The sequence below is a fragment of the Hetaerina americana genome, unplaced genomic scaffold, assembly GCF_022747635.1.
Source record: "Hetaerina americana unplaced genomic scaffold, ioHetAmer1.1.p SCAF_9, whole genome shotgun sequence".
Taxonomy (NCBI): Eukaryota; Metazoa; Arthropoda; class Insecta; order Odonata; family Calopterygidae; genus Hetaerina; species Hetaerina americana.
In genome coordinates, this window is record NW_027287538.1 from 41,094,022 (window position 1) to 41,107,520 (window position 13,499).

A 13,499-nucleotide genomic window follows, 5' to 3' on the forward strand; every position below is an offset into this window, starting at 1 on the left:
TTAGCCTTGTTTTATCAGTAGTCGTCCACCGGTAATGGTAGGTTTTTGATTAATTCACTAGCTCAGTATTGCTGTATTTAAAAGCGAATTTGTTAAACAATGCCCAAAATAAATACTCTAAAGCCAGGATAGCATTAAATAGTTCCTCAACTCTTACGGAGATCCTGCCTCCATTTCACCGAGCATGCCTATTCTTCACTCATCTCTGCTTCGTACACTCAGCATTCTCCCCTCCATAATCCTCAACTTTCCATTGCTGCTCCGCATGGTCTACATTCATTTTATCTTCCTTCTTTGAATTTTACTTAGCACCTTTCTCTTCTCCCGCCAGTTCTTTTCAAATTTTCCATCCACTTCCGCACCCACATCTCTAAAGCCTTAAATCCACGCTTATTCTTTTCTCTCTCCGGCCATGTTTTTGAACCGTAAAATGCTACGCTCCATGTTCATGTTTTCACCAGCTTAATTAAGTGACTTAAGGCCAAATTGATGTGTTGGTAAGAGGAATGGAAGGTGATGATGGGGGTTTTCCTTTTGATTTGGTGCAGTTCATTACCTTAATTTTATTGTGATATCGAAGTTTGCGACGGGAGACAAATATTTTAATATTTCAGTGCTAATATAACAATTATTTTATCCAGCAGCTCAAATCTTCTAATTATTGTGGGGTTATAATGATTTTGAAGATCCATAAGCAAACATGAGTGTCCTGTACCTTTCAAAAAGTCTTAGGTGTCGCTTTTTGTTTTCTTGTCGGAAGGGATTGCTATTCTAGCTACCGCCATAAACTACAGTGATACTTTCTATGGGACCTGTAAATGCAAAGAAGGAAACACTACATGAAATCCTTTGAGTGATAGGAAAATACGATGAGATGTTCGACAAAATTGGGCTATTTTAATGAGCGACAAGGTAGACTGGAGGGGAAGGAGGGTTTTGCGAAATTTGATGTCTAAGACTGTGGAGGTACGAGTGGCGAATAGGGAATCAATCCTTTCTTTTCATTATCAGGCAGTCAAATAAAATCAGTCAATTTCCTATTCCTACTATTTACTACACAAAAGTGAAAAGTGAGGTTACCTTCCTCAAAGAACACCACCATGGGACCCTAAGTGCTATCAAAGAAGTTTGCACGCGTACCCTAAGGACCTTCCGGGATCCGCCTACCAGCGAGCCTTCGTGTTGCAGATAAGGCACTGGCAAAAGTGTGCCGCCACTCAAGGGATGTACGTCGAAGAATTTCTTGGCATTTTTGCAGTACCTGAAATAATTCTTTTTTTCCGAAATTTTCCCCGATATTTTTTATACCAACCAGTTATTTATTAATATTCAATAGAGAAGGATGTGAGTGACGTGATATATAAGGGGATAAAGAAATTTGCTTGGAAAGTATGTTGTTGAGAGATTCTGTGGTCTATCTAGACAAAACTAGGGCAATGAATTTGCCTCTAACGATTTTGATATGAAAAATAATGTGTCATTCATGTGAAGACGAGGGCTCAAAATAACATGGCAACAGTTATACACAACCAATTTCTCATGGATATCTCCGAGGTTGCGGAAGTTTTATCAAGGTCATATGTCTAAATAAGTATTTGCGTCTTATACTATCTCTTCTAGGATGCTTCCTAATTTTACTGGGTGCGCAATCAATTTAATAATTTAAGAATTTTGTTTGTTTAGTTATGCTACAATGATATACTGTTTATTTTGTCCGTTACCCCAACTAAGGAGACGGGAGTTTCCATCCCTTTTACTCTGGATGTAAAAAAGTCAATGATACCCTGCTTCAGCGCCACATGGTTGAAAATAAAACAAGAATTGCTTGAAAAATCGTCAATTGACTCGTAGAAATTTTCATTTTGTCCCTCAAATAGAAATTTGGCCGTAAGGAACTTGGTACAAAAACGAAATATTCTGTGTATATGTATGATCTGAAAAACATTCTCTAGCAAATGACTGAATGATGTGAACAAGAAGAGTGACGTAGCTCCGCGATTGAGTGATGAAAGCGAATACAATGAGAAAAAAGTGATGTTGCAGAGGCCATTCTTTTGCCTGGCGTTAAAAAATCCCCAGTTTTCTGAAGATGTATAGTGTCTGAGATATTCTCTGGGACCACGAAATCCTCTCCCTCCCCATGGGTATCGTATTGCCATTGCCATGGCAGTAATAGGCATGTTTTACTCTTGGAAAGTAGAACGGGACTAGCTAAATTATAATTAAATGAATGGAATTATGGATTACGATTTCATCGCTTTCAACTCTAAAAACTAAATAGTTTTTGTTTTCACTCGCAATGCAACCATGGCGAATGCGAATGATCGTCTCCTTTACGTCCAACCTCTTGGCTCCTTGGGGGTCAAGGTTTGGGTTAATTGACTCATGGTCCCGAGGTGCGGCTGCACTTCAGCCTCGTGTGTGAACTTTTCAAGGTTCCAGGTGACCCGAATTCTATTTCTTATATCACTCAACAGTGGGAAATCCTTTCTCCCCCCTATACCGCGTCAACCAGTCAAGGAGTTGTGTGTGGGGGGGCGAAAGGGAGTATTGGGGGTTTGCCGAGTGGCCGGGAGGGGGCTTCCGGAGGGAGAGTGTGGGGGGGGGGGGCGTTCCGGGGCGGTAGGGCGACGAGTCAGAGAAGGAGAAAACTTTCCCCTTCGTCCGGCGCGTGTCGTAAGGACCTCCCGCTACTCCTCTCTCGGCCGCAGTCCCTAGCGAGTGCTTCGTCGCGGCGACAAGTCTGCACAGTCGGGTCTTCCGGGAGTGCACTTGGGGCAGCCAGCCGGGTGCTTCCACGAACATCACGTGGGTCCGTGTCATGCCGGGAGATCGCCGAGGGAGGGCTGGACATCAAATCGCTGGAACGGTGAGCTGCGTTTCGACCTGTTTCGGGGCCGGTTCGATTCACATCCCCTTTTTCTACACCCGCCTCCTTCCACCGCACCACGACGGCCGATGGGACATAAACCGAGTTGAATCGGACGCTTGAGCCGGGATAATACGATCGTGCCATAATAAAATCCTTCTTGGTGGGCAGCATTATTGGGAAGGGATAAAAAAGGGGCGAAAAAAACCACCATTGGCAGTCAGCTGGAAAGGGATTCAACTGTTGAAACGGTGAAAGCAAAATTGGCAGCTACGACGTCAAATTGTGGGAGTGCATTGAAATTTTGTGTTCCGGGTCCCACATCTCTTGATGAACGAAACACTTGCGTTTTGATACCTTTGGCTATAGTTTCTTGCTGGATTTCAACTCGTATATTGAATATTCCGTGTTTCTTTAAATGAAAAGTAAAAAATACACCGTTTTTAATCATCGGGAACACAAAGTAAAAACCCCCTTGGAAATATTTTCACTTATGTGCACCCAATATATGTATTTTCGGAATCGGCCGATAGTAAAGAGTAAGGAACTGGCTCCCTTAACCCTAGGGTACTAAATGAGTCCTTCCCACGTGCTGTAATGCAAGAAGTGACTCTATCCTCACCTATTGAAGCCAACTTTGGGATGATAAGTTTTAAAGTAGTATAGGCACGCAGGAGTTCCTTTCGGTGTGAAAACATCCAAGAAGAAGAAAGGAAAATATTAGTCTCAATTTTCGAGTGCGAGGCTAAGACATTGGTTTGGAGTTCTAAATCCGCGGTTCAAGAAGCCCTTGGAGGTCCGTGAATGATTGTCAGGGTGTCTGTAAATTTAAGGAGCAAGAACCTTCTTTCAATAAAATTACATTTTACCAGGTTTACTAGAATTTTCTAAGACGTAAACCTGTCGGTCATAGCCCTCAAAGTCACATGACACAAAATAGGTTAGCACCTCCAGTCTCCCCTATCGCGTGAACCCTTATCACGAGGTATTGCTTTATAGCAGAGCAACTAAATATAACAGTTAGTTAAGTGTAAATTTCAAAGGAATAAGGTATAGCAGTATAGCAATTCATAATATGCGATTTGCGGTGTAAATTTCGGTACATTTCCTAAGTGAGAGAATTCAAATCTCAGAAAACATTATTATCTCATAAATGAATAAGTAAAGAGAACCGGAAAAATAAGATCTTGCCCTTTTTCGTGCAATTTAATCTTTGTCTGAGTCGGTATGATACATGAATTTTGTCTTGAGGAGAGACTGATACCTTCTGTTTCATGTTAACAAAATTGAAGACCGAATAATGGAAAAAATATTGCGCCGACACAAAATTATAGAATGGAAACGTTTTCCTTCCTTATGAGCTGTTTCTATTATAAAAATTCATTTTAGTTTATTTTTTTACTGCTTAGTCAATCAGCTTTTCGTGCGGCATTGAACAAGTGGTGATATGCCCACTTCAATAATTCCTTTTAAACTTGTGTGGAAACGATTATTTTTTTAGAGCCATAATTTGACGATAATTTGGCGTTCAAAGTTTTAATGGGGTTATAAATTCATAATTAAAATGACAGTTCTTCGCCTGTTATTAATTTCAAACAAGTTATGATAGTTTTGATGAGTTTGTGTCACGAATACTTAGTTCGTTGGTACGAAATATGTTTTCCAAGATAATTTTTCGATTATTCTACAATTTCGCTTTTTTGAACCTTGTCGATCAAAGACTAAATGCGGGTGGAGTTGGCGCATCCGCGCTTAATATCGTACTGCTTATGATGTATGCATATCAATTAATTCCGTCTTTGAGGAATACCCTTGTGACTTCCTGGAACAATGGACAGTCTCAGATGGGCTAACTCCAAGAAACTGCGGGAGAAGCTGCAACAGGAACGGAGTTATCCGCTAATATTCATTTCAATGCAACAATTTCAGAGTGTAAAAATCTGGGCTAACCCCTCCGAACCGCGTGATAAAGATGAAAGTGAGCGTGACGTTGCATTCTCTTGAGACTTGTTTGAGGAAGTGGTCCACGAATGAAAAAAAAATACCTACCGGACAATGGGCCAGAAACTGATGAAATAAAGTTTCTTCCGCGTTTGCTTCTGATTTGCTCCTTGAAACATCGTGATCCCCACTCACTAAGAATTCGCAAGCGTCTAATATCACGGGGTTTGATCTTTTCCCGGCCAAGCTAATAGTTAATTTAGCTTAATGCCATCCCAAAATGACACCTTCGTTGATTCAGTTTTACAGCAAGTATGTAAAATATCTAGAAGCTGAAAAAGTCGGAAATATAGTATGAAACCTGGAAATTCAGAAAATTTGATTGAAATGATTGGAAAATTTTAGATATTGGTATAGAAACCCTATATTCCACTGATGGAATTGATGCTACCGTAAATTGACATATAAGCCGTAGATACTACGACATATCTGTTCTATTTCAATGCGGTTAGATTAGTCCCCAAAACCTGATTTCTCTATTTAGGATTATAGATTTACCGGAGGAAATAGATATATTAGTATAAATCAAACTTTATCAAAATCCTCCCCAACAGGCTCTTGCCTTATAACTTTAACTTTTTCTCCTTTGCATAGGAATCTCCTTTCTAATACACCTTTTGTAAGCATGATTATATTTCTGCCGTTAGTAGTTTCCTGGATCACCACCACTTTCTGTTAATAGATATTACTTTTTTGTTTGTGCCTTTGAGTAACAATGAAGTTGTTTTTTTCCATTTTTGGGTTAACTGCATTTTTAAAGCCGGAAGTGATGCCATTGAATCCATGAAGTCGTATTGGATAGTACGTGGCAGTGTTCTCTTTTTTTAACGTCCCTGGATTTTTTCTCGAAGGCGCTTTTAGGTTTGAGGGATATAATCGTCTCTGTTATTATTAAGAGTTATATCGTGCACACCGAAAGCTTTGAACGATTTGCGTACTCTCATGGTTGAGTCTACTCGGTGTGGGTAGAACAGTTAAACCATAAATTTGGTTAGCGTAGTTCCAATTATTCATTTCTTGTACTGTAGTGTATGTATTGTATGAAAAAAACAGCATAGCCTAATCGGTCCGATTTATGTGGTGTATGGCCGGTTATTCTTCGCGTTGATATTCCTCTCGCCATTTTATGGGTATCATTTTATAGACCTTTCCGCTCGTTGTAGTCTCTTAGGGTCTACTGTGTCTTCCAGTTGTGACAGCGAATGAGATTTAGAATAAACAGAGATTTGAAGGTGTGTTGGAAGTCACGTGTCTAGACGTTTTTGGCATGATTTCGTACGATCAAGGGACACGAAATTGCTCGCCGTGCCTAAATGTAGTTGTTAGGTTGTAGAAATTCTTGTCACCTATCAATCAGTTCGAAGCGTGCATACTAAGCTACTGTTGGACAAGTTGAGTCGCCGCCGGAAATTCTATAGCCTTCGCCTTCTTCCTCTATTTGTCTTCAGTATCAAAGGCAGAACCATAGAAAAGTAAAAACATTTTCTGTTACCCGTCGTTCAGGAGGCCGAAGATGACACCCCACCTCCTATGTCCTAGTTTTACTTCGTTTTGACCGCGTTGGTGATTGTTGAAAGCATTTTTTTTGCCGTGTCGTTACAAGTGTTGTGTTTGCCTTTTAGCTCGTTTGCATTTCGAAATATAACTCATTACCACATGTTACGTAGGCACGCGTGGTCTATAGGGAGGACTCTTTTTGTTGAAAGCACCGACCGCATACTTGACATTGATTCATCAACAATGCCCTCAACAAATGACTGTGAAAATGTAATGGCTTAGGGAATTTCAAGGTGCCATAAACAATATGTTTATGTGGTTTTCAAATGCTCTACAAAATGCAATGGTTTCGCAAAAATATGCCCACATAGGGATCACTGAATGAATATGCGGAAAGAAAAAAAATAATTGCCAGGCCGTGAATTTTGACACGTTTTTTTCCAGAGAGTAGGTTTTTCAGAGAAGAAGTGAGATTGCTTAAGGATAATCATTCTTCTGTAATACCTATTCAAAGCACCATCAACTACTACGGGAAAACTTGCACGTAGTATTGATTCAAGCGCTGCGGTAAAACTTTCGGTCTTCGCAGTATTAACTGAAAAAGCGTAAGATATGTATAATAAGTGCTAATTTTTTATTTCTGCCTCGGATGCCGACTAACAATTATGTACTCTGTTGCTAATTGTGGGTTTTATTCATTGTGAATCAGTGATAAAAAGAGTGTACTTACGCAACTTTAATGTCCAATCGTTTTGGTCAACTCTAAATATGAAGTAGTAATTGCTTAATTTTTCAGTATTCAATGTTTTGATTTTCTGCAAGAAGAGTGACGTAAAAGTCTATTGCGTGTATTATGATTCCTCAAAACTTTGTTTGCACTTAATATTAACACGCATTCTTCTGGATTATCGACGCAATCTCTTTTTTTAGTTTTGGTGTTATAAACCTCTATGGCTTCCCTCCCATAGTTTGACCGTTTGTCCATAAACTGTTTGATTACCTTCTAACCTGGAGTTCTAAACTTTCATTTTTTTAAATTCGTATTCCTTTCGGACAAGACTTTCATTTGTATCTTTTCTATGAAAAAATAACTGTGATATTATCTATCTATCTCTCTCTCTCTTTTAGCAGGAGGGAAGGGGTAATCCTATGGGGGCAGATGAGTAAGACTGGGTGTTTGGGGAAGGGGGGAGGTGTCTGTCTTCTGACCCGTTTCAGCGCGCGCAAGGGCTGTGACCAATTAAAAACCAACTTTCCTTCTTAAGAGCGTCTTCCTTCCGTAAGACTTTCTTCTTCTTCCGCCAACGGTCGCGCCTTGTTTCGCGAAAAATTTAAAAGACTCCCAATTGGGGTTCGGCCATCTGTAGTGATCAAATATCGCGAATATGCGATTATAGCGAATCAAAAATACATTTGATTAACTGTGACAATTTAAAAAAGTCCATCTGTAAAACGGTTTAAATTTGTCGTTTAAATTACTTTGAAGACGTTGGCTGGGTTCTGAGCATGTTGTTTCCACGCATTTGTCATTGAAAATACGACAAAATGGGTTTTTTCGACAAGTATTATCTAAGCATTTGATGAAAGAGAGAAATTCTGTCCATAATTGTTTCTATTACCAGCTCTCAATATTAGGTACGATGTATATAAATCGGCTAATATCCAAAGTTTGATCGTAATCTTAACTGCGTCTTCCGTCTCGGCCGCTGTGAAAAAATAGCAGCATCTGTGATTAGATTTTTAATAGATAGAAGTAGACTAGAAACCTTCATCAAATGGCATTGGTAGACATGAGATGTTAAAATTTCGCGCTTTCTAATACCTTTCGGTCATGGTTTTTGAGAATTTAACTATGCATGGATGCATGGTTTTTCCTCACTTTGATCAGTAACAGCATAATACAATTACTTGGCACATATGAATGAATGAACAAACATACTGGATAATTGGTAGCTCTTTATAGAGACACAAAAAACTATTATATTAACATATTGCTTTAAGCACATGATCCATGATAAAAATGTGCGCATTGTGTTTTAATCACCGGCTAATATCTGAAAAATTGCAAAAGTTATCAAAGTTTGTAGTTGCTTGTATACTGACTTTTAACTTTTTACTTTTTTCATGGTTAGACTGACTGTCCTTTCATCTGCTCTTGAACCTCTGATGTCGAAGACTGATTTTCACTAATTAATATTTGTGTAATCTAATAGAATTTACCGGGATGAATTTTCATAGGAAAATTATATCTATTCTTTGGGAATGTTTTTTAGAAGTTAAAATTTATTTTTCCAATTTTTGATGCTATATTGAAAAACAGTGATTGCTGTGGAAATCAGACATTTGATACGCAAAATTAGTAGATGCGTTGGTAAATTTATCTTGAATTTAACCAATGTATTATACTTGACTAGTGATTGGACAACTGAGAGCAATCAAGTCATTTGCTTATGTTAATTGGCTATTTATTGATCTTTACCCGTCATCACATGTGCTACCCTGTATTCTATCTTAATTTGCTGATTTTGGAAGGAATCATTTGGCATTCAATGTTGGCAAACGAACAGAGCGAGTTTTTGTCCCTTTAACTCAAAACTCGTGTCTAGATTGCATACGCATGTAATGGCGCTTGCGTGTGATGCGTATTTAGAATTGTGGGTGATAGCATAAAGTTAAGGTTGATTGAAACTGCCCTGGCGTTGGTAAATAGGTAAAGCTAATTCTCAGGATTGAATGGTTCATGGTAAAATAAATTAAGTTTCTTCATGAAATCTAGGATACTACGCTTGTTTCAGAGGGTGTTTAGGAGGGTCTAAATTGAACGCAAACCTACTAGCAGGAAGTAGTCGTTGCACAAGGTGACCGTCTGCAGAGTTTATGATGGATTCCTGGCGTGGCGAAGGTACTTTGAAATATTCTCACTTTCCATTAAATCGTCTGGGGTCTCAGAGTGCAGCGTTCTATCACTGAGGTTTCTCCTCAGCAAACACGCGCAGGAACATGATACTATATTATGCATGATTCGGTATCGGAACCGATGCGGTGGAATTGTTCCATGGTGATCAACGTAACTTGTAAGAGAATGCTGACTTGTTTTCATCACAGCGTGATAACACATGAAAATGCAGCCACATTCAGATATCATTTATAGCATGCGCAAAACCAATCATGAATAACTATTGCATAAGTCAATCCCCGCAAACGTACTTTTTCCCTTCCGATAGGAGGTATTAATAAACACAACTTACTTGCACGTATTACTCATATAGTCATAAAAATTTAACCAGTAAATTTAGGAAACTCGTTTGCTGTAGGAAGGACGTTTATTACGACCAGGAATAGAACACTTTCTTGGTTGCTCTACAAGATTATTTTTTAGCGTATCAAAATGATTATAGGAGCTACGGCGGGAATCACTCGCGGAGCGAATGTTAAATTACAGATTAAATCACTTGAATAAGTTGGAAGGATATCTTCATCGATGATGTTGAAAATGTATTAATAGCCTTATTGCACTACGGTAGGCGATATTATGCCAATAAAATTAGAGATATTAAGTTTAGAACATAGAGATATATGATGTCATTTTTTACACGAACGATAAGGGATCAGAATAAAACTGTCCGACCGCGGTAGGGGTAAAAAAGTATTTCGGGTCAAAATTAGTCTGGTGTGTAATCACCCCCTGCCACACGCCCTAGCGATGGCCTAAAGGAAACTAAAAAACAAACCGAAGAGAAAAATAAACAAAAAAGCACGCTTTAGAATAATTTTATGAGTCTAATAATATATAGTTATGTTCGTTCGCAGGTTTCCGCGGCGATGAGTAGGTGATTTCCACATTTTTCGGGCTGCGTCCGCGTATGTCGTTTAAATGTACAATGTACATTTAAACGACATACGCGGACGCAGCCCAAAAAATGTGGAAATCACAATATATAGTTATGTTTACTGTTAGTCTTCCTTCTTAAAACCCGTTGTTCACTATTAGAAATCAAATGAAGGGCCCTCGTAATTACGCATGTACGAGTAACTTGTATTGTTCTATTGTGTAAAAGGTTAATTCGGTAAATCTTTGCATAAAAGCAAAAATATCTCCCGTGCCGGAGGAGTTACCGGCGAGAATTTACGAGCTCGCCCACCACGTCGCATACCATCCTCGAATATGCTTAGGAGGAATTGCCGTCCGGGATTCTCGTATTTCTGGAGATATTACTCCCCAGGACTGAAGATAACGTTAGTCGTTGGCAGCTATAGTGCCAGTGATATATGCGTGGATGTGGTAATAAACAAGACCCCAGCTTGTGGTACATAATTTGCAGTTAACACTTCGTCGATATCCCAGTCGTCCCTTACTTCCCAGTGTCGACTTAGTCGTGGTTTCAAACGATATTGACGTGTACGTTTCCTACCCGTATTAAGGACGTTCTCCGGTGACGAGCTTAGGTCTGGGCTCAAATATGGTAACGTAACTTAATATGCCATATCGACGAACTGATATACCTTTCTGGTTGATAAAGTGTGTGACATGATTTCGAAGCGTGTTGGCAATTCGGTATTTATGCGTTCGCCGGCGCTATTCACAGCGGCCCCCCAACATCCTTGAATCTGAAGCTGTATTCTTAAGCGGTATTCCGATACCATATTTTGATAGCTGAATGAATGCTGTCCTTTTGCATTTTAAAAGGATTAGACTTCTTCGGCACATATAATAGAGTCCCTAGTCGATTATGTATGGCATGTGAGCTATAATCTCATATCTGAGGAACCAAGGCAACTAGGAAGCGAATTGTCACAACGACTCCTGCGCATGAATTCCTTAAGAAATGGTGATTAGCAGTAGTTTGTGTGACAACTGCGGAATTAATTCCCTTGGCATAAGAGAAAGGAATAGATATGGTTATCATGGCAACATAAAATATTCTAGTCAAGACGGCAATAAAGTGGAGATTAGGTTTTGGAGTCAGATGAAGTCTGTTCTTCGCTATTTCTGCATCCTTTTCATTCCTCTAAGGAAACTGTGCATTATCATCACCAGGCGTGAGTCTGTAGTTTGGTTTGATACTATTAAGTTTTTCAATCTTTGCCTTTGCGAGCCAATTCTCTATATCTTTTGCATTAATAATTCTCATTATTTGCTTTAGATGCACAATACAATTCTTGGTATTCTCTGCATCTCCTCCCAATCGTTTTTTCTTATATTGTCTTTGGGAGCTATTATGACAAGAAAAGGTTTTGAAAACTATTAGCAATGCTGAAATTTTCACTCAAATATATTGATGCGTAACATTAAAATAGTAAAAGAGAAGAAAATGTTCTACGTAAGCATTATCCAATGAAATACGAGTACAGTTTATGCTGATTTTATTTTTCCTTTTCTGCAATGTAACAGATGTTTCTGAGTGACAGCCCTGTCTTCTTAAACCGAACAATTAGTTATTTAATTTTCAGTGTTTATATTTATTGAACAATATCTGGAACCTTTCGAAAACAGGCAATTAATTAAAAAGTTGAAAGAAGTTTATATTTGAATGGATAATCGCCAACTCAATTTCCTGTCGTGCGTTCAAGTCTCCGTTATCGCTGATTGACTTTCAAGTCCCATTTGTCCTCTATAATCGTTTTGTGCTGCTATCACTAAGTAGGAGACATCGGAGGCCATTCGCCTTATTCAGTGAAAACAATGTTGATTACAAGGTCTGGAATTAAATTGCTGCTTCTTCATCAAGGCCTCATAGTGGCATACGCCTAGCCCAATATAAATCGCGAAGGGTGGTCGGATCTGTTTGAACGTAACTTAAAATCATCCGTGAATGGATTGGTGGCTCTGGACACTTACAAACAGACCAACGGAATGTAATATGTGTAATCATATACATTTTTGAAGTTGACTCAATGCAATCAATTCGCGATTCTGTGGCTAGTGGAGGTGGTTCCCTGGAAATATCGAAGCCGGTTGAGTTTTTGCGATTTCTGCGACAATTACTGTCAGAGACGGTAATCTCTGAAACATACGGCATTTATTTCCATTTTCTTTGCTGCTCATCAGTTAACCTATTCGGTCCCAGTGTAATATAAACGTCGCGCAACGTGTAGATACAATTATGCACGACCTAATTAAAGACCCTTTAACCTCCAAATGTGGTTCATTGACCATATTCCCAGTGTCCAGCAAGGGGTAAATAATTGGCTAATTATCTTTTAAAAATTATGTCCTTTTTGGATTTCTGAAATCAGAAGCCCTGGAATTTTTTCTCGAACTCTGAAAATGTTGGCATGACATTGAAAAAAAGGTATTTGGATGGGCATGAGTTGACATGGGCTGACTTAATATATATATATATAAATAAAACTATTGTATTTTTAACCGAAAGAAAGAATTCTAATTATTTCGCAAAGTTGGATATCATCTATCGGACAGTAGCAATAGCACAATGTTTGAATAATTCAAACCGAGATATGTTTGAAGGTACTTAATGAATCCCTTATCGGAAAAGTGCATAGGCTCTGGGGAAAGAAATGAAAGATGCTACCTTTTGACCATTAGATGAATAGGAAACCTTACCGTGGCATGTTCAGGGCTCTTTTCACTGTAAAATCTATGTAAATGGGTAAGAACCTATAAAGAACGAACTAAATGGCTCATGGAAAGCATTTTAGCATGCGTATTATGGTTGGAAATGAGGAATTGTTGTTTCAAATAGCAATAAATAATTTCTTTTAAATACAGTACATATTCATTTTTTCCAATATAGTTTTGAAAGTAATTAGGAAATAAATATTTTGGTTTACCTATCACGTTGTCCACATTTATCAATTGCCTTCTCTCCAACGCATAATATTTCTTGATGCATTCTTTTAGTCCACTTGTGAGGTGTTCTTAAGGCACTTGTTGAATGATGAGGATAAAATAAGCGCTATTTTTGCTTCTTGGGGAAATTCCTCGCTTACTGCTATCCCAATGCGAATGCGCATGGGCTGAATGGACAAACTGACTCGTGGCGGCCGTCAATGCTTTCGGAGACAGCGACGAACGCTTTCACAGAACCAAGGTGACTCACATACACGCACGTACACCAGTCAATGCGCCAATGACAGTAGTAACTGCACTCAGCTGACCTCTGTTTCGGTC

The 13,499-nt window shown here is 38.9% G+C and overlaps 1 protein-coding gene across 1 annotated transcript in view; it reads left to right on the forward strand.

Moving 5' to 3' along the window:
- Positions 1 to 2,741: 2,741 nt before the first annotated feature.
- The window catches only part of LOC139698824 (adipocyte plasma membrane-associated protein Hemomucin-like), a 77,180-nt gene continuing 66,422 nt past the window's right edge, over positions 2,742 to 13,499 (forward strand). Inside the window, exon 1 of the mRNA XM_071597756.1 lies at positions 2,742 to 2,869. The gene's annotated coding sequence lies outside the window, so the exon portion shown is untranslated. The remainder of the gene's footprint in view (positions 2,870 to 13,499) is intronic.